This window comes from Oryctolagus cuniculus, chromosome 15 (assembly GCF_964237555.1).
Source record: "Oryctolagus cuniculus chromosome 15, mOryCun1.1, whole genome shotgun sequence".
Classification (NCBI taxonomy): Eukaryota; Metazoa; Chordata; class Mammalia; order Lagomorpha; family Leporidae; genus Oryctolagus; species Oryctolagus cuniculus.
The window spans coordinates 61,933,539-61,956,724 of NC_091446.1; the positions used below are offsets into that span (position 1 = coordinate 61,933,539).

Here is a 23,186-nt window from a genome sequence, read left to right on the forward strand (position 1 = left end):
CCACCCACATCAGCCAGCCTCCTCCTGCAGGCAGCAGACAAGGACACTAAGGCAACTTGGAGCCTCCTGAGCCAGGGAGAGCTCCCAGCGAGGCAGGGTGGTCTCTAAGAACTCTCTTCACCCGTGCGGGGTATAGTAGGAGCCTGCAAACCTGACCGCAGCCGCATTATCATCCGGACGCTGAGCTTCGGAGCAAGCAACGTGGTGGGGATTTGAGAAGGGGAACTGTATCACTCTCAGAAAGGCAAGGAAAACACGATTTTAAGGAGCTAAGATGTAAGCACATGGAAATGTCCCCAACTCCCTTTCATTATAGAAGAAGCAGCAAAGCTAAATCGCCTGGCCAAGGTCAAGGTAGGTAGCAATATTCAGGCCACCTCAACTCCACATCTAGTACTCACTACTTCTTTATTTGAGAGCAGAGAGACAGGATCAAGACAGGCAGACAGAGAGAGAAATTCATCCACCAGTTCACTCCCCAAATGCCTACAACAGCCAGAGCTAGGCCAGGCCAAAGCCAAGACATGGGAACTCAATCCAGGGCCCCCATGTGAGTGGCAGGGACCCAATTATTTGAGCCATCACCTGCTGCCTCCCAGGGTGTGCATTAGCAGGAAGGTACAGTCAAGAGCAGAGACAGAATTCAAACCCAGGCACTATGACACGGGATGTGGGCATCCCAAACAGCAGCATAACCGCTGTACCAAACGCCCACTCCCAGTGCTTGCTTCCCCACAAGTCACCCACACCACCAGCAGCAACACCCCACGGAGACAGCCATGAACTTGAGACTAAGGTCAGAGCCCTTCCTTGCCCTTGGACCCCAAGCCCAGCTTCTCAGATATCTCAGGAGCTGCAGGGAACTCGCTCTGAGGGCCAAAAGCAGAAGAAGGTGAAAGGAAGAGGAGCAGTGTGGGGTTGGTGCCCGGGGCTGCTACAGACACCAAGATAAGTCCCAGGCACTCACCTGTACAAGCAGGCCAAGGCCATGGCCACCACCTGCTTAGGGCAGGGGGCATGAGATCAGCCTGAGAGTGCACTTCACCAAAGAGGCTAACGCCAAAGGTTCGAGATACATAGCACAGTGGGAAAAGGATGTTGGAGATGGGCCAAGTGCTCAACCCTTCCATTAACCAGCCAAGAAGTATCAGGAGAATTTCTAAACTTCTCTGAGCCTCAGTTTCCTCATCTGAGTAGAAGATCTAATAACACCCACCTCACAGAGTTAATACGCTAACATAATATATGCACCTGTAAAGCTTGGGGCCCAGGACACGTCCATACTCAGTAAACACTGGTCGAGAAGAAAAAGCAGTACTCATGACACCAGCAACTATTCTCAGTGTAACGCCTGTGTGACTCTGAACAAACAACTCAGTCATCTTTGAGGAATGAGTAGTTTCAATTTCTCCACCTCTAGGAAGTCTTCCCTGATTGCCCCAGTCCTTAGTGTTCTCTCCTCCCTCTGAGTTGCAGCATCACTTACGACTCAGCATAAGTCAATTGGGTGGTTTATGAGTCTGAAAATATACACGGTGTGGGCATCTGGCCTAGCGTTTGAGACATGAGTTGAGACACCTGCATCCCACACCAAAGTGCCTGGGTTTGTTACTCAGCCCTGGCTCCTGACTCCAGCTTCCTGCTAACACAGACCCTGGGAGGCAGCAGTGATGGCTCAAGTACTTGGGTCCCTGCCATCCATACAGGAGACCTGGGTGGTGTTCCAAGCTCCCGGCTTAATCTTGGCTCACGCCTGGCTGTGGCAGGCATGCAGGGGAGTAAAGAAGCAGATAGCAGACCTCTGTCTCCGTCTCCATCCCTGTGCCTTTCGAATAAATAAAACCGCACTATATAACTGTATGCATACACTTGCCTCCCCATGGGCCCCTGAGCAGCTTGGGTGGGGACAGTTCACAGCACACACTGCACCCTTGCTCCTGCTCCTGCTGCTTGACAGACATCATTTGGGAGATGACTAGCATAGCAGACACTGTCTAAATCCAAAAGGGTCATAAATCCAAGTGCCTAATAGTGCCAGGGGCGGGGGGGGGGGGTAGGCACCACCTGTGTAAGGTAGGCCAGGGCAGGACAGACAGTTTGCCATGTTGCTCTGAGAGCAATTCCCCAGGCCTGAATCACAGCCCTGCTGCTGGGACCTTGGTGACCTAGTCTGACCTCTTTATGAACAGGAACTCTGAAGACCCAAGAGGGGACACAAATCAGTTAGATGGACAAAGAACAGGGTCTTCTTGATTCCCAGGCCAGACCCCTTCCCCCATACCTCGCTCCTCCTTTCCCTCTCTGGCAGTCAGCAGGAATAAGCATAAGCATTTACTGCACTCTAGTAGGATCTACCAATGAAGAGGGCGGGCAGAAACACAGGAGCAGCTCTGGTCTGTGATTCTGATGCAGAACTTTCTAAAGAAAAGCTCTGGGGCAACGCTGGCCTCACAGCAGGGAGGAGGAACCCAGTGTGCCTTCATCCTTCCGGTCCTACCAACCCTCCAGCTGTGCCGGCTTTGCAGTGTCCCCTTTCAAAGTGTCCCGCCTTTCAACCGGGTCCTATGCCTGCAATCCCAGTGGCTGCCAGCAGGAGGGGAGGTGGTGCCTCGGGGGCCCCCCACGAACAAAAGTCCCCAAAACCATCTCACACGGCTGCTCCACTCCCCACGCAGCATCAGCAGAAGGCAGCCGGAGTCCTTGGGTCCCTGCACCAACTTGAGAGACCGGCATGGAGTTCCAGGCTCCCAGCTCCTGGCGGCCATCTGGGGAGTGAACCATTGCGGGGGAAGCTCTCTTCCCCACCCTACGCCCCTCTCTGTAGCTCTTCCTTTCAAACACATATATAAATCTTGGGTCAGGAACACAGACATGAGTTCGGAGCAATGCACCAGGAAAAGGCCCTTTCTAGTCCAGAGGATACTCTGGGCACAGATGCGCTGCACACACACACACACACACACACACACACGCCTGTCCACTGCCTACAACCAGCGCACTCAGGGGCTGGCTGGGAAGTGCCCCTCCCCTCCCCCAGCACTTCCTCTCCCCCACAGGAGAAAGGAGCTAGAATCCCGCCAGAGCGCTGTCTGTCTGTCCTCCCGCTTCTCCTTAGGAAACAGCAGCCCAGGGGTTTGGAAAGTTGTCTCCATCAGGAACACGGCAAGACCACCTTCCCCCCGGGTGGCTCTGAGAAGTAGCTGACAAAGGACTGTTGACAAGGGACTTTGCAAACCACACCAGGTCACTGACTAGTCACTAGCAGGTGACTGAACAGGTGCACACAGAAAGCCGGCAATACACAGCGGTCCTGCCGGGGAGGGACTGACACTGATCACCACCTGGGTTCTCCTGCACACCACGCAGGCGGAGGCGTGGCTTCTTAAACCCTAAGCACAATTCCCTGACTCCGGCCCTTAGCAGCAAAAACGTTAGCCTATCCGCAGATCTCTGCGGGGCAACCGTGGCGACGCCCCGTGCGCAGCAGCTGCTCCTATATTTAGTTACCGGTGCGGTCAGCGGGGAACTTTAGACCTGGCAGCCGCTCCGCCGGCAACCCGAGCCCCGCGAGCCATGCGCGCGCTGCCCCAGCGCCGGCTCCGGCCGGGCCTCCGGCGCGCGGGGCCGCGAGCCGAGCAGGGCTTTCGGGAGGACCCCGGCAGCCCCTAGCCCGCTCGGCTCCAGGACAGACCCGACCCCTTTCCCACGCCAGGGAACGAAGCCTGCCCGGGAGCGCCAGCGCCGCGGCTCCGCACCACAGGGCTCGAGGATGCTCCCCGGCCGCATCCGGCCGTTCTCCGACAGCGGCCCCAAAGACGGCACGCCACCGCCCGGCCAGGGGCAGACTCGCCCTGGTGCACGCGGCCAGAGAGCGGAGTACAGCCGGGGGTCGCCCAGGGCGGGGGACACGCTCCGGCACAGGCGTCCGCAGCTCCCCGAAGCGGAAGCAAACCCCAAAATGTCGCTCCGGGGGAAAAAATGCACAGCAGCTTCTCCCAGCAAAGCCGCCTCCCGCAGGGATGGAAGCCGGCTCCCCGGAGCCATCAGGGTCCCGCTGCAGGAGGCGGGCAGCGCCCGGCGCGCGCCGGGGCCCGCGGCGCCGCTGCTCTGTCACCGCGCGACCTGGGGGAGGGGAGGGGACACTGCAAAGCCGGGACGTTTTCGCCCTCTCTCCCCCAGCCCCTACAACGCTTGACCTCAGACTACGTTTACTTGGCGGGGCGCGAAACGTGTGGCCCGGTTCCGGGCCGCTTTCGGCTCCACTTACAGCGACAATGCCTCCTAGCGCCCTGCGCAGCGCCAGTCACGCTCCCTCGGCCGCCGCCGGCGCCCCATGCGGGTTCCCAGCCGGCGGGGCGGGGCGCGCGGGGCCGCGGGCTCTGCGCGCACGGCCGCCCGGCCAATTACGGCGCTAGGACAGATGCCGGGGCGGGCGCAAGAGTAGCTCCCGGACCGCGCGCCGCCAATCAGAGCGCGAGTCTACACACCGCGCCCGGGAGCGGCGCGCGCCCGTCGGCGGGGAGGAAGAGCTTTGTGTGCCGCGGCCTGCGGCCGGACGCTGAGGAGCCTCCGGTCTCGGGATAGGGGCCGAGGCTGCAGGTGCGGTTTGCTCGAGGCAAGGCCGTGGTATTAGCCAGATCGTGGGCGCTTTGAAAACCACGGAGCTGGGACTAGGGAACTTTCCCCCCGGCGTTCGGGCTTTTGGAGACGATCTCTGGCTACACGGTTACCTCAGCCCTCTCACGCCCGGGGTGCCCTTCCTGAAGTAGGAGTCGAGTGGAGCCCTCCCTCCTGGGGTCCCCGTGAGGACGACGGCGGGGAATGTGTGCCTCGCCCAGGCCCAGGCGCGGCAGGAAGAGGGAGTGGCTGCAGGGCCTGCCTTTTCTGCAGGGCGTGCAGAATTCACGGCGTGTACAGTACTGCGGGGAGGCCCAGCTCCTCCGGTGACCCGAGGACAGAAGCGCCACATGCTGGATAACAGGTGCACGTAGGACGCCTGGGAAGTCCTAGAGAACACTGCCTCTCAGGCAGCCGGGCAAGGAGCGCAGTCCCTTAGTCTTGGTGGACTATCATGGGCAGAATTGTGTAATTAGTTAAGGTCATATCAGACTAGGGCAGACCACTAATCAATGTTCTTGCAAAAGCAGGGACACAGAGACGCGGGGAGAAGCCATGCGGTGAGGGAGGCAGAGCTCAGGTGGCAGTGCCCAGGGCTGTCGGGCAAGGAGCCCGGAGCAGGCAAGAAACTGCTCTCCCCCCAACCCCCCGAGATTCCAGAAAGACCAGTCCTGCCGACTCCTGGATTCTGAACCTCTGCCTTCTAGGACTGGAGAGAACACACGTTGTTTTAAGTCACTTAGTGTGGCTTAAAATCTTACAGTAGCCCCACAAAGCAAATGTCAGGCAAAAGGGGTGGTGTGGGAAGTATCCACAAAGTGAGTCTGAAAACTGAATGCCAGGGCAGGGGTTTGGCCCAGCAGTTAAGATGCACACATCCCACATCAGAGTACCCGGGTTCAATACCCACCTCCAACTCCTGCCTCTTCGCTTCCTGCTGAGGTGCCCTCTGGGAGGCAGAGGTGATGGCTCAAGGAACTGGGGTCCTGCCAGCTCTGTGGGAGTTCTGGATTGTGTTCCCAGCTCTAAGCATCAGTCTGCTTGTGAGTATCTGGGGAGTGAACCAGTGGGTAGGCTATCTCCCCCTGCCCCTCTCAAATACTACAGAGAGGGAAAAGAAAAAAAAAAAAAAAAAACATAAATGGAATTGAATGCCAAGTAGGTGCAAGGCATTGTGTCTCAGGTGTACTGAGATGAAACAGACACAGACCCTGCCCTCCAGGGGTGACCATCAAGAGGACATATGAACAGCTACATGTGGCTCCCCAGGAAAACTATGGGGGCCTCTCACAACCTCATCACCACTCCATCCTTGCCAGAAGCATCAGAGAGAAATGAGCCGAGCCACACTCTACCCGAGCCAAGACGCTTGGTGCTCTAATGAAGTGGACACTGCTACTTCTGATTCCCTTAAACCAGTCTTACACATCTGGGCAACTTCCGCCCGTGCATCTTTTCTCCCCTGCCTGTGCAGACCTGAGCCACCCACAACAGGCTCAGTAAGTGCCCCTGACTGATGGCCCCAGCGGGGCTCATTACCTCGCTCATTCCCCTCCCTCAGAAGCCCTCCAACTCCATGTGGACAAGACTCCCCCACCCCCAGCTCCAACGCTGCCTCTTCTGTTCCTACTGTGTTCCCTTCTCCAGAGCACTCCCTGGGTTACACCCATCACTGAGCAAGGTCTGCGCATCTGCTGCTCCTGAGACGGCCTGCTTGGTCAGTAGTTAGCGACTGAATTAGGTAGCTAGGTGGACATTAGCCTATGTGTGTAAGAGGGGCCAAAGTAAATGGGAATTTTTAATATTTTTCATTTTTTAAAAAGATTTTATTTATTTATTTGACAGGTAGAGTTACAGACAGTGAGAGGCAGAGACAGAGTAAAAGGTCTTCCTTCAGCTGGTTCACTCCCCAGATGGCTGCAACAGCCAGAACTACGCTGATCCAAAGCCAGGAGCCAGGTGCTTCTTCCCTGGTCTCTTATGTGGGTGCAGGGGCCCAAGCACCTGGGCCATCCTCCACTGCTTTCCCAGGCCATAGTAGAGAACTGGATTGGAAGAGGGGCGACCAGGACTAGAACCAGCGCCCATATGAGATGCTGGCGCCGCAGGCGGAGGATTAAACTAATGCACCACAGAGTCGGCCCCATATTTTTCATTTTTAATAAAGATTTATTCATTTGAAAGGCAGAGTTACAGAGGGACAGGCAGAGAGGCAAAGAGAGAGAGAGTCTTCCATGCACTAGCTTACTCCCCATATGGCCAAAATGGCTGGAGCTGAGCCAATCTGAAGCCAGGAGCTTCTTCCAGGTCTCCCACATGGATGCAGGGGCCCAAGGACTTGGGCCATCTTCTACTGCTTTCCCAGGACATAGCAGGGAGCTGGATCAGGAAGTGGAGTAGCCAGGACTTGAAATGTGCCCATATGGGATGCTGGCACTGCAGGCAGCAGCTTTACCTAAGCCACAGCGCCTGCCCCATGAATACACATTTTTAAAAAATGAGGACAAGGGGCCGGTGCTCTGACATAGTAGAGTGTCTCACACCTCTTAAGGGAAAAGGACATTTGCGGGAAGTGACATGGGAAGTCCCAGCAACATGCGTGAGTCAGAGACCCCCATCCATCATTCCACAGCCACCTGGGCCCTCCACCTGTGGCTGCGCCTCTACCTGGCGCTGAGAGACTGGCAGCCTGAGACCTGAGGCACTGCCATCCTAAGGCTGAAGAGCAGTCCACACAGCCCCTCTTCCAGAAGGTTCCACCTGGTGCAAGTTGCCCTCCACCAGCCCCCCACCAAGAACCGCAGTGTTTGCCTATGTGAGCAAGAAGCTGTCAGTAGGCTGCTCTGGGGCCATGGGAAATGACATTCACATGGAAATCTCTCCCGCAGCAGCCAGGGCCAGGCCGCCTTACGGGTTTGGGGTATGTGAGAGCCCCACCCAGTGGTGAGCTTGAGGCACTGACACAGGCTCAGGAGCTTGCTCACTCTGCACATCTTTCCCTCAGCGGCCATAAAGGTGCTCACTTACAATGGGCAAAGTCAGAGAATTTACCCTGTGGAAATCAGCATCATGCAAACTAGGTCTCTTTTTCTCAGAGAGGGTATACCAGCAGGTTATATTATTATTATTTTGCTTACTTTTTCCTTTAAATTGACTCACTTTAAACTTTTAATTTTTAAAAAAGATTTATTTATTTGAAAGTCAGAGTTACAGAGAGCAAGGGGGAGACAGACAGAGAGAGAGGTCTTCCTTCTGCTGGTCTGCTCCCCAGATAGCTACAATCGCCAGGACTGGACCAAGTTGAAGCCAGGAGTCAGGAGCTTCATTCAGGTCTCCCACGTGGGTGGCAGAGGCCCAAACACTTGGGCTGTCTTCCACTGATTTTTCCCTGGCCATTGGCAAAGAGCTAGATCAGAAGTAGAGAAGCAGGAACTGGAACTGGCACTCATATGGGATACCAGCACTGTTGGTGGTGGCTTTAACTACTGCGCCAGTGCTGGCTCCATTTTTTTTTTAAAGATTTATTTTATTTATTTGAAAGACAGAGTTACAGAGAGAGGTAGAGACACAGAGAAAGAGGTCTTCCATCCACTGGTTTACTCCCCAGATGGCCACAATGGCCAGAGCCACGCCGATCCAAAGCCAGGAGCTTCTTCAGGGTCTCCCACGTGGGTGCAGGGGCCCAAGGACTTGGGCCATCTTCTACTGCTTTCCCAGGGCATAGCAGATAGCTGGATTGGAAGTGGAGCAGCCGGGACTAGAACTGGCGCCCATATGGGATGCTGGCGCTTCAGGCCAGGACTTTAACCCAATGTGCCACAGAGCTGGCCCTTTTTTTTAAGATTTTTTTTTTTTTTTGACAGGTAGAGTGGACAGTGAGAGAGAGAGAGACAAAGAGAAAGGTCTTCCTTTTTTTGCCATTGGCTCACCCTCCAATGGCCGCCGCGGCCGGCGCACCGCGCTGATCCGATGACAGGAGCCAGGTACTTATCCTGGTCTCCCATAGGGTGCAGGGCCCAAGCACTTGGGCCATCCTCCACTGCACTCCCTGGCCACAGCAGAGAGCTGGCCTGGAAGAGGGGCAACCGGGACAGAATCCGGCGCCCGACTGGGACTAGAACCCGGTGTGCCGGCACCGCAAGGCGGAGGATTAGCCTAGTGAGCCACGGCACTGAGCAAGATTTATTTGTTTATTTGAAAGACAAGGTGACACAGAGATAGGGAGAGACAGAGAAGAGAAAGATATTGCATCCACCACTTCACTCCTCAAATGCCCACAACAGCCAGGGCTGGACCAGGCCAAAGTCAGGAGCTCAGATCTCAGTCTGCATCTCCCACATGACTGGCAAGGACCCAGTTACTTGGGCCATCACCTGCTGCCTCCCAGGTGCTTTAGCAACAAGCTGAATGGGAAGTAGAGCAGACAGAATTTGAATCATCACTCCAATATGGGATGCAAGCATCCCAAGGAGTGACTTAGCCTGCTAGGCCATGACATCTGCCCCAAAATGTTTATTTTAAATAAGAAACTCTGAGGCTGGCACTGTGGTATAGTGGGTAAGAGCCACCACCTGCAGTGCTGGCATCCCATTCGGGTGCCAGTTTGGGTCCCAGCTGCTCCTCTTCCCATCCAGCTCCCTGCTATGGCCTGGGATAGCAGTACAAGATGGCCCACGTCCTTGGGAGACCTGGAAGAAACTCCTGGCTCCTGGTTTCAGATTGGCTCAGCTCTGGCCATTGCAGCCATCTGGGAGAGAGAACCAGTGGATAGAAGACCTCTCTCTCTCTCTCTCTCTGCCTCTGCCTCTTTGTAACTCTGCCTTTCAAATAAATAAATCAATCTTCAAATAAAGAAAGAAATTTTATGTCATTACCACAAATGGAAACTAGTATCACTTGTGATAGATAGAAAGTAAACTTAAAAGTAAATATAATGGGAGCTGGCACTGTGGTATACAAAGGTTAAGCCTCTGCCTATGGCACCAACATCCCACATGGGCACCATTTCAAGTTCCGGCTGCTCCATTTCCAATCCAGTTCCCTTGCTAATGCACCTGGGAAAGCGAAGATGGGCCACATCAGAAACCAGGAAGAAGCTCCTGGCTCCTGGCTTCAGATCAGCTCAGCTCTGCCATTGCGGCCATTTGGGGAGTGAACCTTTCTCTCTCTCCCTTTCTCTGTCTGTAACTCTGCCTCTCAAAAAAATAAGACTTAAAAAAAAAAAAAAGTAAATATAACGACACAATGTTATCAGATTCAAGCAAATGACTGCCCTGTCATAAAGGGCCTGAAGCTCTTTATTGTATAAGGAGTGCAGCAAGTGTTGGGGAAATGGTAAAGACACACCAGCACTTGGGTTTGCTCAAAATGATTGAAAGAGGTTTGTGGGGCCAGCGCTGTGGCACAGCAGGTTAACGCCTTGGCCTGAAGTGCCAGCATCCCATATGGGCGCCTGTTCTAGTCCTGGCTGCTCCTCCTCCGATCTAGCTCTCTGCTATGGCCTGGGAAAGCAGTAGAAGATGGCCCAAGTCCTTGGGCCCTGCATCCACATGGGAGACCCGGAGGAAGCTCCTGGTTCCTGGTTTGGATCAGCGTGGCTCCAACCGTTGCGGCCATCTGGGGAGTAAACCAGTGGATGGAAGACCTCTCTTTCTGTCTCTACCTCTCTGTAACTCTGTCTTTCAAATAAATAAAATAAATCTTAAAAAAAAAAAAAAAAAAAGAGGGGCATGCAGCTCCCACCCTGAAGATAGGCCAAGGAAGGGCATTCAAGGACTGCTGCTGATATGTGCTCCTGATATGTGCACTAGGCACAAGGCTGCTCCTGGTGTGCGCATTAACGGTAGGAAACGGTGATACTGCAGTAAGTCTGAAAAGATGGACAGACTTCCAACCAGCACGGAAGGCCGAGAAGGAGGAGAGGATGAGAAAGCAGGAGGGGAGGAAAAATTCCTGGAGGAGGGCCTGGCCGAGCAAAGGCTCAGAAGGAAGGAGGCATGACACATTGCCAGGGACACCAAACGTTCACATTCCGCTGCAGCTCAGGGATAAGGAGGCAGCGGGAAGCCGGTAAAAAGGTGCACCGAGCTGATTGTGAGCACCGCTGATGCCAAGAAAAGGGGCCGGGGCTTGGCTTACTGTTGTTGTAGTTTCCTTTTGCTGTGCACCAAATCAGCACAAGCGCATTAGTCTGCGGGGCCGTTAGTCCTCCTGCTCCACGTCAGCAGCCTGTTGGCCTGGGAGCCTGGGCCTGGCAGATTGTGGCCTTGCCCTGTGTGGCCTCTCACCACCCAGGAGGCCAGCCCAGCAGAAAAGTAAGAACCGAAGCCTCCAAGTTTCCATCTGCTGGTGGAATGCTGACGCGGACGATGATGCCATAAATTGAAGGGTCTGTCACCAGCCCATGGTGATATGAGGAAAATAAGAACAATGTGGCTAAGTTTATTGGATTTCAAAGATCATAGATTGTACTTTCTTCTTATATTGTTCCTTGCCCAGGTCCATTTTAAAATTTAACTTTTGAAAATGAAACTATAAAGAGATGGGCGGCCGGCGCCATGGCTCAAGAGGCTAATCCTCTGCCTTGCGGCGCCGGCACACCGGGTTCTAGTCCCGGTCGGGGTGCCGGATTCTGTCCCGGTTGCCCCTCTTCCAGGCCAGCTCTCTGCTGTGGCCAGGGAGTGCAGTGGAGGATGGCCCAAGTGCTTGGGCCCTGCACCCCATGGGAGACCAGGATAAGCACCTGGCTCCTGCCATCGGATCAGCGCGGTGCGCCGGCAGCAGCGTCCATTGGAGGGTGAACCAATGGCAAAGGAAGACCTTTCTCTCTGTCTCTCTCTCTCACTGTCCACTCTGCCTGTCAAAAAAAAAAAAGAGATGGGCATTTGGCTAGCACTTGGGACTCCTTCATCCCATATCAGAATGCCTGAGTTTGAGTTCTGGCTCCACTCCTAATTTCCTACTTTCTATCAAGGCAGCAGGTGATGGCCCAACTGGTTGAGTTCCAGCCACTCATGTGGGAGACCTGGATTGAGTTCCTAGTTCCCATCTTCAGCCTGGCCCATCCCTGCCTGTTGTGGCCATGTGGGGAACAAAGCAGCAGATGGAAACATTATCTCTCTGCATCTCAAATAAATAATGAAAAATTAAGAAACTATAAGGATAATAGTGGGGCTGGCCTTTGGCTGAGAGGTAACAGCCTATTGGAGGCTTGGAGACTTTGGGACTTACCTTTCTGCTGGGCTGGCCTCCTGGGCGGTGAGAGACCACACAGGGCAATGGCCACAATCTGCCAGGCCCAGGCTCCCAGGCCAACAACCTGCTGACGTGGAGAGCCATCATCGTAGGGAACGTACAGTTTGCTGTGGCTCCTGGAGCAAGCTGGCCTGTTGCCATGCAGGGTGAAGGGGCTCACAGGCTGGCAGAGGTGAAGGGGAAAGCTCTAGGAAGAGCACGTGGATGGTGCAGCATGGACAGGGAGGCTTTGCACGAGTGTAAGATCTACAGAAACCAGCTGTTTAACTGCAGAAAGACTCCTGGGGAACCCAGAAGCCAGAGGAAGATACACAAAAGATTTTCACATATAATAATCCTTGTTTGCCACAGGCAGAAGAGATCCATTCAAGGAAGTCACGAGCAGACTCACTTCATTTTAATGCAAACGAAAGCTTTTCCGCACTCAAACTCCTCCTTAAAGGTTAACAAAGGACAATGTAGACTGGTTTTCACTGGAAGAGCTCAGCACCTCTGCAGGACAATTGGCGCGACAATTGACGTGGAATGTGATCAAAGGGCTCCCCACTGAAATCATGCTTCTCTAAAACAGGCTCTCCTCAAGAGAAAGCCTTTTAAACAAATCCTGAGCTATGGACAGCGACTTAGGTCTATAGGACCAGAATCTCTACGAACAGGATTCAACAGTCTGTATGTTGTTATTATTGTTTTTTGTTTGTTTGTTTGTAATTTAGTTGGGAGAGAAAGAAAAGAAATGAAGGCAGGAAAAAGAAGGGAGGGAGAGAGAGGAGGAAGGAAGAAGAAAGGAGAGGCAAGGAAGGAAGGGAAGGAGGGAGGAGGGAGGGAAGAGAGAGGGGAGAGAGGCAGGGTGAGAGAGAGGCAGGGAGGGAGGGAGGGAGGGAGGGAGGGAGGAAGAAGAAAGTCGAGGAGAGGCAAGGAAGGAAGGGAAGGAGGGAGGAGAGAGGGGAGAGAGGGAGGGTGGGAGGGAAGGAAGGAGGGAGGGAGGAAGGAAGGAAGGAGGTTGATCTCATCTGTCCAGCTCCCATCCCTGGAATCTGTGTGCTAATTGGCTCCCAGCAAGTTCTGAGTTAAATTACATCATGCCTTGGAAAACAATGAGACCAAGTAAGCTCAAATGTTTTACAGCATCCGTGATGAAAGTTTCTACACATTTTGTAAAGAGATAGAACTTTACTATGACAACAGTCCGTGAATACAACACATTTTATGATAAGTTACCTCTAAGTGACAGGGTAGACCTCTGAGTGAGGTAGACAGGGACCAGCAGTCCTCCCCACCATCTGGAGATGTTTCCTGGAGCATCAGAGGAAAGTCCAGCGGGTAGTTTCTGCGAAGGACTTCTGTGATTGGAGACTTAACCCCCATCAATTAACCAATCAAAACCTTCCCATCCCAATGCCTCCCCTGACCAGGCAAGAGCATTTTCCCCTTTCACAGCCCTGGGGCTCCCTCCTTCAGCGACCCCTCCTGACTGCTGGGAGCTGTTTCACTTTACTCACTATTCCTTGTGTGTGCTCCTCATTCCTTGTGAATGTGAAAGGGCTGGTTTAGGTCAAGGATTAGGAGAACACCCTTTATGGAAAGTGTACTCAGGCTGAGACCTAAAGAAAAGGCAGGACTGAACCAGGACAAGAAAGGAAGGCAAGTGGCCCGGGCAGATGAAAGAGAATGTTCAAGGCTCTTGAAGGGGCAGGCCATGTGCCTCAGCAGATGAGGCCCCACTTCCCTACCAGAGTGCCTGGGTTCAAGTCCCCATTCTGCTCCCAGTTCCAGCTTCCTGCTAATGTGCATCCTGGAGACAGCAGATCATGGCTCAACGATGGGTGTCCCTGCCAGCCCCTGGGAGTCCAGATAGAATTCCTAGCTCCTAGTTTCAGCCTGGCCTAAATCTGGCTGTAGTGGGCATTTGGGGAGTGAACTAGCAGATGGAATATACTTTCCCCCTCCCCTTCTCTTTCTCTCACTCTCTCTCAGATAAAAATGAAAATAAATAAATAAATAAATAAAAGATTTTTTTAAAAAAGAAAGCAGTAAATGTTTGGAAAAAATGTAAAGCCCCTGAAGCTCACAAGCCCTGGTGATTGCAAGGAGTGGACAAACGGTCTTGAGGCTGGGGTACAGCAAAAACCATCCAGCAGGTGCAGGATGAGAAAGGCGGGGTGGGCGGGGTCAGATGGGCTGTGCTTGGCAACCTTGTAGAATCTCAGTGCAACTGTAGGTCAGGAAGGGCTCTGAACAGAGGAATGACAAGACCTGATTGATAGGCCGGTGCCGCGGCTCACTAGGCTAATCCTCCGCCTTGCAGTGCTGGCACCCCGGGTTCTAGTCCTGGTCAGGGCACCGGATTCTGTCCCAGTTGCCCCTCTTCCAGGCCAGCTCTCTGCTGTGGCCAGGGAGTGCAGTGGAGGATGGCCCAAGTGCTTGGGCCCTGCACCTCATGGGAGACCAGGAGGAAGCACCTGGCTCCTGCCATCGGATCAGTGCGGTGCGCCAGCCGCAGTGGGCCGGCCACGGCGGCCATTGGAGGGTAAACCAACGGCAAAAGGAAGACCTTTCTCTCTGTCTCTCTCTCTCACTGTCCACTCTGCCTGTAAAAAAAAAAAAAAAAGAAAAAAAAAAAAAGACCCGATTGATGTTGACGCTCTCTCTGACAGCAACGAGGAGCAGGATGGAGGGGGCCAAAAGGGTATGGGAAGAACAGTTGGGAGATGCTCTCCATGTTTCAGTGGAAAGGAGATGGCACAGGAGACAGAAACACGTGGGACACACATGACGGCTTTGCAGCAGATCCGACTTGGAGACTGAAAGAGGGAGGTAGGAGGACCCCACCCTGGCTTTTGGCCTGAGCCCTTCCCTGGTGGCACCGTGACCTCAGCCCTTTGGGGAAGGGGAGTGGTCAGCAAGTCCGACATCAAGTGTGAGATGAGAGAGAACCCAGGTGGCCGTGGCAACCCCGACACCTACCTCTTGCTGAATCACCCTGCGATCCTCACTTTACAAGTATGTTCTTGCTTGGCTCAGAACACCGTGCACCCTGTAAGGTAACTAGTGCTATCTCCACTTTAGGGATGTGGAAACCTGAGTGCAGACGCTATAAGACTTGTCAAAGTCATGTGGTTTGGACATGGGCGAGTCAGGATTCAGATCCTGTCTGTCACATACTGTCTTCAGGGGTGTCGAATGGGAATAATCGGCAAGAGGAGTCCTGTAGAAGTAGAGTGGGTGTCCACCCAGCAGTACCCAGAGGGCCTTTAGGTCAGCACATCCCCTGCCATATGCCATCAGGGAAGACAGCACCCCCAACTGGCTTGTCCCTGCCTGTCCACAGAAATCAGAAGGGTCTGGGCCCTGCAGCTTCATCTCAGCATGCTGGGTCACTCTTGGAAAAGGGGGACACTTAACAAAGAGGTTTCAAGTAATGTTTCCACCCAGCTACAGAAATGTCACTGGTGAAAAAGACAGTGGGAAGATGTCCCCCAACACCCTGCCTTCCAGAGGTAACTATTGCTTCTTGAAGATGCATGTCCTGTACTTGATCAAGAAAACTATCATGCTGTATAGATGGTTTAGCAACCTGCTTGCTCACTTCCACAGGAAGAAGTCCTAGCAGGGAAACCTTCACACTGGCAGTTGGGTCAAAGAACAAGCCTACTTTAAGGAGAACTCCATGGCCTTGGAAGGGCTGGAACCATAAAAGGTACCAGAGGCTCCCAGGGAGCAACATTTAAAGAGGCTCTCACTTGTGAGTGCTAACTCTCACTTGCAGGAGCCCGAAATCAAGTGCTTCCTTAAGCTTTGTTTGCACTCAGCTGCCCTGCTCACCTCAGTCTAGCTCCACCCCCAGCTTCTGGGTCCTGGTAAGAAACTGCCAGACAGGTTTGCTTTGTGACTGGCAACTAGAGCTTCTGTAAGATATGTCTGGGGAAGGACTGTTCCCATGACAGGGCTGGAAGCCAGCTAGTCTGCAGGTACAGTGGGACACCAGTTTTATTAGGGACTTCACTAGGGTGGGAATGGGTGGACAGTACACAGTTTAACCCATAACACCAATGAAATAGAAACAAGTCAGCTGAGGACTTCCTTCCGGGCCAGTGGTTCGGTTACTGATAGCATAGGATGACTTTCTTCCTGCCTTGACTGCAGAAGGGACAGGTGCAACCTCAGCTGCCTTCCCCTGACCAGGAGAGAGAAGCACTCGGCCAATCCCAGCAGTCTCAGATCTCAGAACTCCGGACATCTTGTTATGTGGCTTTGATTCAAACTACCGAAAGAGTTTCCTGTTATCTGCAGCTGGAGGCATTTCTTTTCTTTTCTTTTCTTTTTTTTTTTTTTTTTTTAAGACGCATTTATTTATTTGAAAGGCAGAGTTACACAGAGAGAAGGATGGTAGCTTTGGGATCCGCAAGGAGGGAAGGCCTACACTTCTGGGAATCGAAAGGTCTACTTCCGGGAAGAAAGTCCTTGTCAAGGTCCCTGGGGGTGCCTAAAGGTCAACCAATGAGGATCAGACCTGCCTCAACCTTTAACCCCCATGCCCTGAATCTATTTTTTTTAAATAGATCCTGCGCTCTTTCATTTTATTTTATTTTATTTATTTTTTGACAGGCAGAGTGGACAGTGAAGGAGAGAGACAGAGAGAAAGGTCTTCCTTTGCCGTTGGTTCACCCTCCAATGGCCGCCGCCATTGGTACTTATCCTGGTCTCCCATGGAATGCAGGGCCCAAGCACTTGGACCATCCTCCACTGCACTCCGGGGCCACAGCAGAGAGCTGGCCTGGAAGAGGGGCAACTGGGACAGAATCCGGCGCCCCGACCGGGACTAGAACCTGGTGTGCCGGCGCCACAAGGCGGAGGATTAGCCTAGTGAGCCGTGGCGCCGGCCGCCCTGAATCTATAAAAGGAGCTCTCCCAATCTCTGATGCACGACTTCCCCGGCCCCCACTCTGTTGCTCTGTTGGGACCGGGGAACCTGGCCCGGGAGCGGAACCCCAATAAAAGCCTGTGAATTGATTCATCTGCCTGGGAAGATTTGTTACGCGCCAGACACCTTGCAAAGGAGAGGCAGAGAGAGAGAGAGGTCTTCCATCCGCTGGTTCACTCCCCAATTGGCCGCAACAGCAGGAGCTGCATCAATCGAAGCCAGGAGCCAGGAGTTTCTTCCAGGTCTCCCACGCAGGTGCAGGGGCCCAAGAACTTGGGCCAAATTCTACTGCTTTCCCAGGCCATACCAGAGAGCTGGATCAGAAGTGGAGCAGCCGGGTCTCTAACTGGTGCCCATATGGGATGCTGGCACTGCAGGCAGCAGCTTTACCCGTTACACAACAGCATTGGCCCCAGCTAAAAGCATTTCAAAGGGGCCAGGGGCTTCCTAACTATCTTTAGTTGACCTGCATCTGTTAGGGGAGCTTCAGAACCCTATCTAAGAACATAAGATGGGTGTTGTGGGACAGCAGGTTAACCCTCCGCTTGGAATACCACATCCCATATTGGAACACTTCGGATTGAGTCCCCTTGGCCTCTGCTCCCAATCCAGCTTCCTGCCAATGTGTACCTGGGGAGGCAGCAGGTGATGGCTCAGATGCATAGGTCCCTACCACATATGTGGAAGACTCGGATGGAGATCCAGGTTCCTGGATTTGGCCTGGCCCAGTCTCTGTTGTTGTGGGCGTTTGAGGAGTGAACCAATACATGGAAAATCTCTTTTTCTGTCCCTCTCTCTCTTTCTCTCTCTCTCTCTCTCTCTCTCTCTCCCTAGTAAATAAATAATCTTTAATAAAAGAACATCCTGGGGCTGATATTGTGGCATAGCAGGTTAAGCCTCCGCCTACAGCACCACCATCCCATATGGGTACCAGTTCAAGTCCTAGCTACTCCACTTCCTTCTGGTCCAGTCTCTGCTAATGCACCTGGGAAAGCAGTAAAAGAAGATGTCCCCAGGTGCTTGGGTCCCTCCCACCCATGTGGGAGACCCAGACAAAGCTCCTGGCTCCTTTTTTTTTTTTTTTTTTTTTTTTTTTTTGACAGGCAGAGTTGACAGAGAGACAGAGAGACAGAGAGAAAGGTCTTCCTTTGCCGTTGGTTCACCCTCCAATGGCTGCCACGGCCAGTGCACCACGCTGATCCGATGGCAGGAGCCAGGTACTTCTCCTGGTCTCCCATGGGGTGCAGGGCACAAGCACCTGGGCCATCCTCCACTGCACTCCCTGGCCACAGCAGAGAGCTGGCCTGGAAGAGGGGCAACCGGGACAGAATCCGGCGCCCCGACTGGGACTAGAACCCGGTGTGCCGGCGCCGCAAGGCAGAGGATTAGCCTAGTGAGCCGCGGCGCCGGCCGGGTCCTATTTTTTTTAAAGATTTATTTATTTGAAAGAGTTACATGGAGAGAGGAGAGACACAGAGAGAGGTCTTCCCATCCGATGGTTCACTCTCCAATTGGCCGCAATGGCCGGAGCTGCGCTGATCCAAAGCCAGGAGCCAGGAGCTTCTTCCAGGTCTCCCATGTGGGTGCAGGGGCCCAAGGACTTGGGCCATCTTCTACTGCTTTCCCAGGCCATAGCAGAGAGCTAGATGGGAAGTGGAGTAGCTGGGACTAGAACAGGTTCCCATATGGGATGCTGGCGCTTCAGGCAAGGGTGTTATAGTGTCGGCCCCAGCTCCTGGCTCCTTACTTTGGTCTGGCCCAGCTCTGGCCATTGCAGCCATTTGGGGAGGGAACCAACAGATGGAAGACTTCTCTCTCTGTCTATCCATCTCTCTCTGTAACTACGCCTTTCAAATAAAATTTTAAAATCTTTAAAAAATAAAAAGCTCATGGGCTGGCACTGTAGCTTAGGGGGTAAAGCCGCCACCTGCGGTGCCAGCATCCCATATGGGTGCCAGTTTGAGTCCCAGCTGCTCCACTTCCAATCCAGCTCTCTGTTGTGGCCTAGGAAAGCAGAAGAAGATGGCCCAAGTCCTTGGGCCCCTGCACCTGCATGGTAGACCAGGAAGCTGCTCCTGGCTCCTGGCTTTGGATTGGCGCAGTTCCAGCCATTGTGGCCATCTGGGGAGTGAACCTCTGCCTCTCTGTAATTCTGTCTTTCAAATAAATAAATAAATATTTAAAAATAAAATAAAAAAGCTTGTGGAAAACAATTGAAAAGGTCAATGTATATTTAAAAGGAAAAAGAACATCCCACTCATATACTTTTAAAAATTTTATTTATTTGAGATGGAGTGAGAGAGAGAAAAAGCATCTTAAACACTATACTACACATGTGTCCTATTGTCTGACATCTTATTCTGAAAGTCACACAAACCACCAGAGCAGTGACAAGACACAGGCGCACACACTTTACTGAGACGCCTAGAAGCCTGGACCTTGAAGAAACCCAGGATTGGAAGGGACAGGGCCTCAGGGAGAGCTCAGGATCTGAGCCAAAGAAGTGTCCAGAACAGGAAGATGTTTGGAAGGGCAAAGGCAGTAGGAAGAGAAGCAAAAGGCAATGTGCTCAGCAGTGCTCCTCCCCATTGGAGACCAGGGAAGGTGGAGTTACAAGGATCACTTGGAGTTTCCTCTGTTGTCCAAACATAATAGCAAATAAATAAATAAATAAATCAAAGTCTGAATGAAAACTGCAGAATGGCTCAGGTATGACAAACTCAGGGTCCAGCCAGTCCTATAAATGAAGCAGGCGGTGAAGACCATAAAGAATGGCCCAACTGATGGGCTGGCTGGGAACAAGCTCCCAGCTGCACTCTGGGCCAACAATGGCTAAATTTAATTTTTCAAGAAAGTCTAGAAACATATTTTCAAAATTTATTTGGGAGGCAGAGAGACAGAAGGACACACACACACAACACACACACACAAGTTTCCATCTGCTTGTTCATTCCCCAAATGCCCACCACCGTAGGGTTGGGCCCAGCGGAACCAGAAGACAGAACTCAATCCAGGTCTCCCATGTGGGTGGCAGGGGCCCAATCACTTGAGCCACTGCCTGCTGTTTCCCAGATTGCAGATCAACATTGAGCTGGAATGGGAAGCTGAATAGTGCCTAAATCCAGGCACTCTGATACCAGATACAGCTTCTTTAACACTAGGCCACCCTAGAAATCTGTCTTAATATAGAAATCTTTGGTTTAAAAAAAAAAAGATTTATTTAATCATTCGTTTGTAAGGGAGAGTAACACAAAGAGGGTTTTCTGCCTGGCTGTTGTGAGCATTTAGGGAGTGAACTAGCAGATGGAATGCTTTTCTCTGCCTCTCTGCCTTTGAACTTAAAGTCCAATCAATCAGGGCCAGCGCTGTGGAGCAGTGGGTTAAAGCCCTGGCCAGGCCGGCATCCCATATGGGCACCAGTTGGAGTCCCCCGCTGCTCCACTTCTGATCCAGCTCTCTGCTATGGCCTAGGAAAGCAATATAAGATGGTCCACGTACTTAGACCCCTGCAAACTACATGAGAGACCCAGAAGAAGCTCCTGGCTCCTGACTTCAGGTCAGCCCAGCTTAGCTATTGCTGGAAGATATGGGTCAGCTCATACGATGGAAGGAAAAGCAGTGGAGGATGGCCCAAGTCCTTGGGCCCCTGCACCTGCGTGGGAGACCTGGAAGAAGCTTCTGGCTTTGGATCAGCTCAGCTCTGGTCATTGCAACCATCTGGGGAGTGAACCAACAGATGGAAGACCTTTCTCTCTCTCTGGCTCTACCTCTCTCTGTAACACTGTCTTTCAAATAAATAAAATAAATATTTAATAAAAATTCAACCAATCAATAATAATGTGAATACTTAAGAGGAAGAAAAGATGGGCCACTGTGTGGGGCTGGCGCTGTGGCCTAGTGGGCTAAGCCCCTACCTGCAGTGCCAACATCCTGTATGGGCACCAGTTCATGTCCTGGCTGCTCCTCTTCCAATCCAGCTCTGGTTATTGTGGCCAGAGTCACTAGGGGAGTGAACCAGCAGATGGAAGACCTTCCTGTCTCACCCTCTCTCTGTCTGTAACTCTACCTCTCAAATAAGTAAATAAAATTTTTTTTAAAAATGAGCCACTGTGACTAATTATATATGAAGAATACTACTAAAGAGAAATGGAAATCAAACATCAGTTTTTGGTCACAGGGATGATGAGAAGAATTGGCATGCCATGGGCGCGTCTGGGGCCAAGGGAAGGAGGCAGGTTGGAGGTGGGAGACGTGCAACTGGGTGTGCTTGAAGGGCAGCTGGGCTGCACTTAGGGACCCCCATCAGGAGCCTAGTGGGTAGTCTGGGCTGAAGCCACAGATCTGGGAGTCAATGGCAGGAGCAGAACATCAGCATTTCCTGAGGGACAGCAGGGTAGTAGACCGTGGGGGAAGATAGAAAGGAGACGACAGCAAGGAATGAAGAGAAGCAGAAGATGGGCCCAGACACTCAAGGGAGGAGAAAGGGTCAGCAAAAGAGCACAGTCAGGGGCCAGTGTTGGAGCACAGCGAATTGAGCTGCCACCTGCAATATGAGCATCCCATATGAACAATAGGTTTGAGCCCTGGCTGCTCCACTTCTGATCCAGCTTGCTGCTAATGCACCTGGGACAGCAGCAGAGGATGACCCAAGTGCTTGGGCCCCTGCACCCACGTGGGAGACCCAGATGGAATTTCTGGTTTCTGGCTGAGGTCTGGCCCTTGTGGCCATTTGAGGAGCAAACCAGTGGATGAAACATTTCTCTCTCTCTCTCTCTCTCTCTTTCTGTCTCTGAAAGTTTGCCTTTCAAATAAATAAAAATTCTTTAAAAAAAAAAAAAAGAAATAGAAAAAGCAAGCAGTCAGATGAGAGCCAGAAAGCATCCACTAGATGTGACATCAAAGCAGTTTCTGTGCACTGGCTGGGTCCTGAGTTGAGATGAAAACTTCAGTGATTGAGGGTGAATGAGAAAGTGATGGGCAGGTGCAGACAGGTGTCTTAGGAAGCCTGGCCAGAAGGAAAGGAAGGAACCATGGTTACAGTTGGCAAGGGCCTAAGACCCTTTATACTTTAGGCTACTGAGACTTGGGCCTGCTTAAACTTCCATGTCAACAAGTTGGGGGTGGCAGGAAAGGGCCAGGTAGAGAAAGAGAACACGGGATGAACACAAAACACCTTCAATCTTCTTTTTAACTCATATTTACTCATTTGAGAAACAGAACGAGAGAGATGGACAGAGAAAGCTCCTGCCCACTGGGTCATTCCCTACATGCTCACAATGGCTAGCCCTGGGCCAGGTCAAAGCTAGGATGCAGGAACTCAATGCAACTCTCTCACATGGGTGGCAGGGATCCAAGTACTTGAGCCATCACCTGCTGCCTCCCAGGGTCTGCATTAGTGGGAAGCTATAATCAGGAACTGGAGCCAGGAGTTGAGCCCAGGCATTCTGATGCGGGTCACAGGTATCTTAACTGGGTGTCTTAACTGCTTAGCCAAACACCTGCCTCTCACAATATATTTATGGGGTAAAATGGACCCTTTTAGCTAACCCTCTGCCTCAATCTGCCTTGGCTGCCATAGAAAGTACCATAGACTTGGGTGTCCTAAGCAACAGAAATGTATTCTATCACAGTTCTGGAGATGAGGAAGCTCGAGGTCAAGGTGCTGGCGTCCTTGACCTCGAGGGGTCCTGGGAGGGCCAGCTTCTTGGCTTGCCAACAGCCACCTTGCCACCATGTCCCCAGAGGGTGGAGAGAGAGCTCTGCCATCTCTTCCTCTGTGATCAGAGAACTCTCAGATTGCAGCCCAGCCCTTACGACCTCCTTTAACCTCACCTGCCCCTTAACAGGCCCCATCTTCACACAGAGTCCCACAGCGTAAGGGCTCCAATATAAGAATGCAAGTGTGTGTGTGTGTGTGTGTGTGTGTGTGTGACTGGTGTTGTGGCCCAGCGGGTTCAGTCACCAGCATCCCATATCAGAGCCATTCACTTGGGCCATCTTCTTTGCTGCTTTCCTAGGCCATTAGGAGAGAGCTGGATCAGAAAGAAGTGGAGCAGCCATAGGATTCTGGTGTGGCAGGTGGAGGCTTCACCCACTACACCAAAACACTGGCCCTGGGTGGAGTATAACTGAGTCCAAACCACCCCTTTGTACTCACCTTTCTGTGTATTTCAGGGCAGGGGTGCAAGCTATTCAGTCTTTCGGTGGGCCTTACTGAAATTGCTAAGCCAGAGCTCCTGCTCCTCACCACACCCCTCCTGTCTCCTGCTGCCTTTGCCCTCCTCTGACGGTGAAGGCGGAAGCTCACAGGGAAGACCTTATTGCAACGTTGCCTGGTGATTAGAATACGAGATGTTCTTCTAGAAGGAGGAAGGAGCCTGCAGCTTCCAAGAGA

The 23,186-nt window shown here is 52.6% G+C and overlaps 1 protein-coding gene across 3 annotated transcripts in view; it reads right to left on the bottom strand.

Moving 5' to 3' along the window:
• LRRC20 (leucine rich repeat containing 20) overlaps window positions 1–4,372 on the bottom strand; it is a 71,485-nt gene extending 67,113 nt beyond the window's left edge. For all 3 annotated transcript variants that reach the window (XM_070057788.1, XM_070057789.1, XM_008270009.4), the window contains exon 1: window positions 4,268–4,372. The gene's annotated coding sequence lies outside the window, so the exon portion shown is untranslated. The remainder of the gene's footprint in view (window positions 1–4,267) is intronic.
• Between the last annotated feature and the right edge of the window lie 18,814 nt (window positions 4,373–23,186).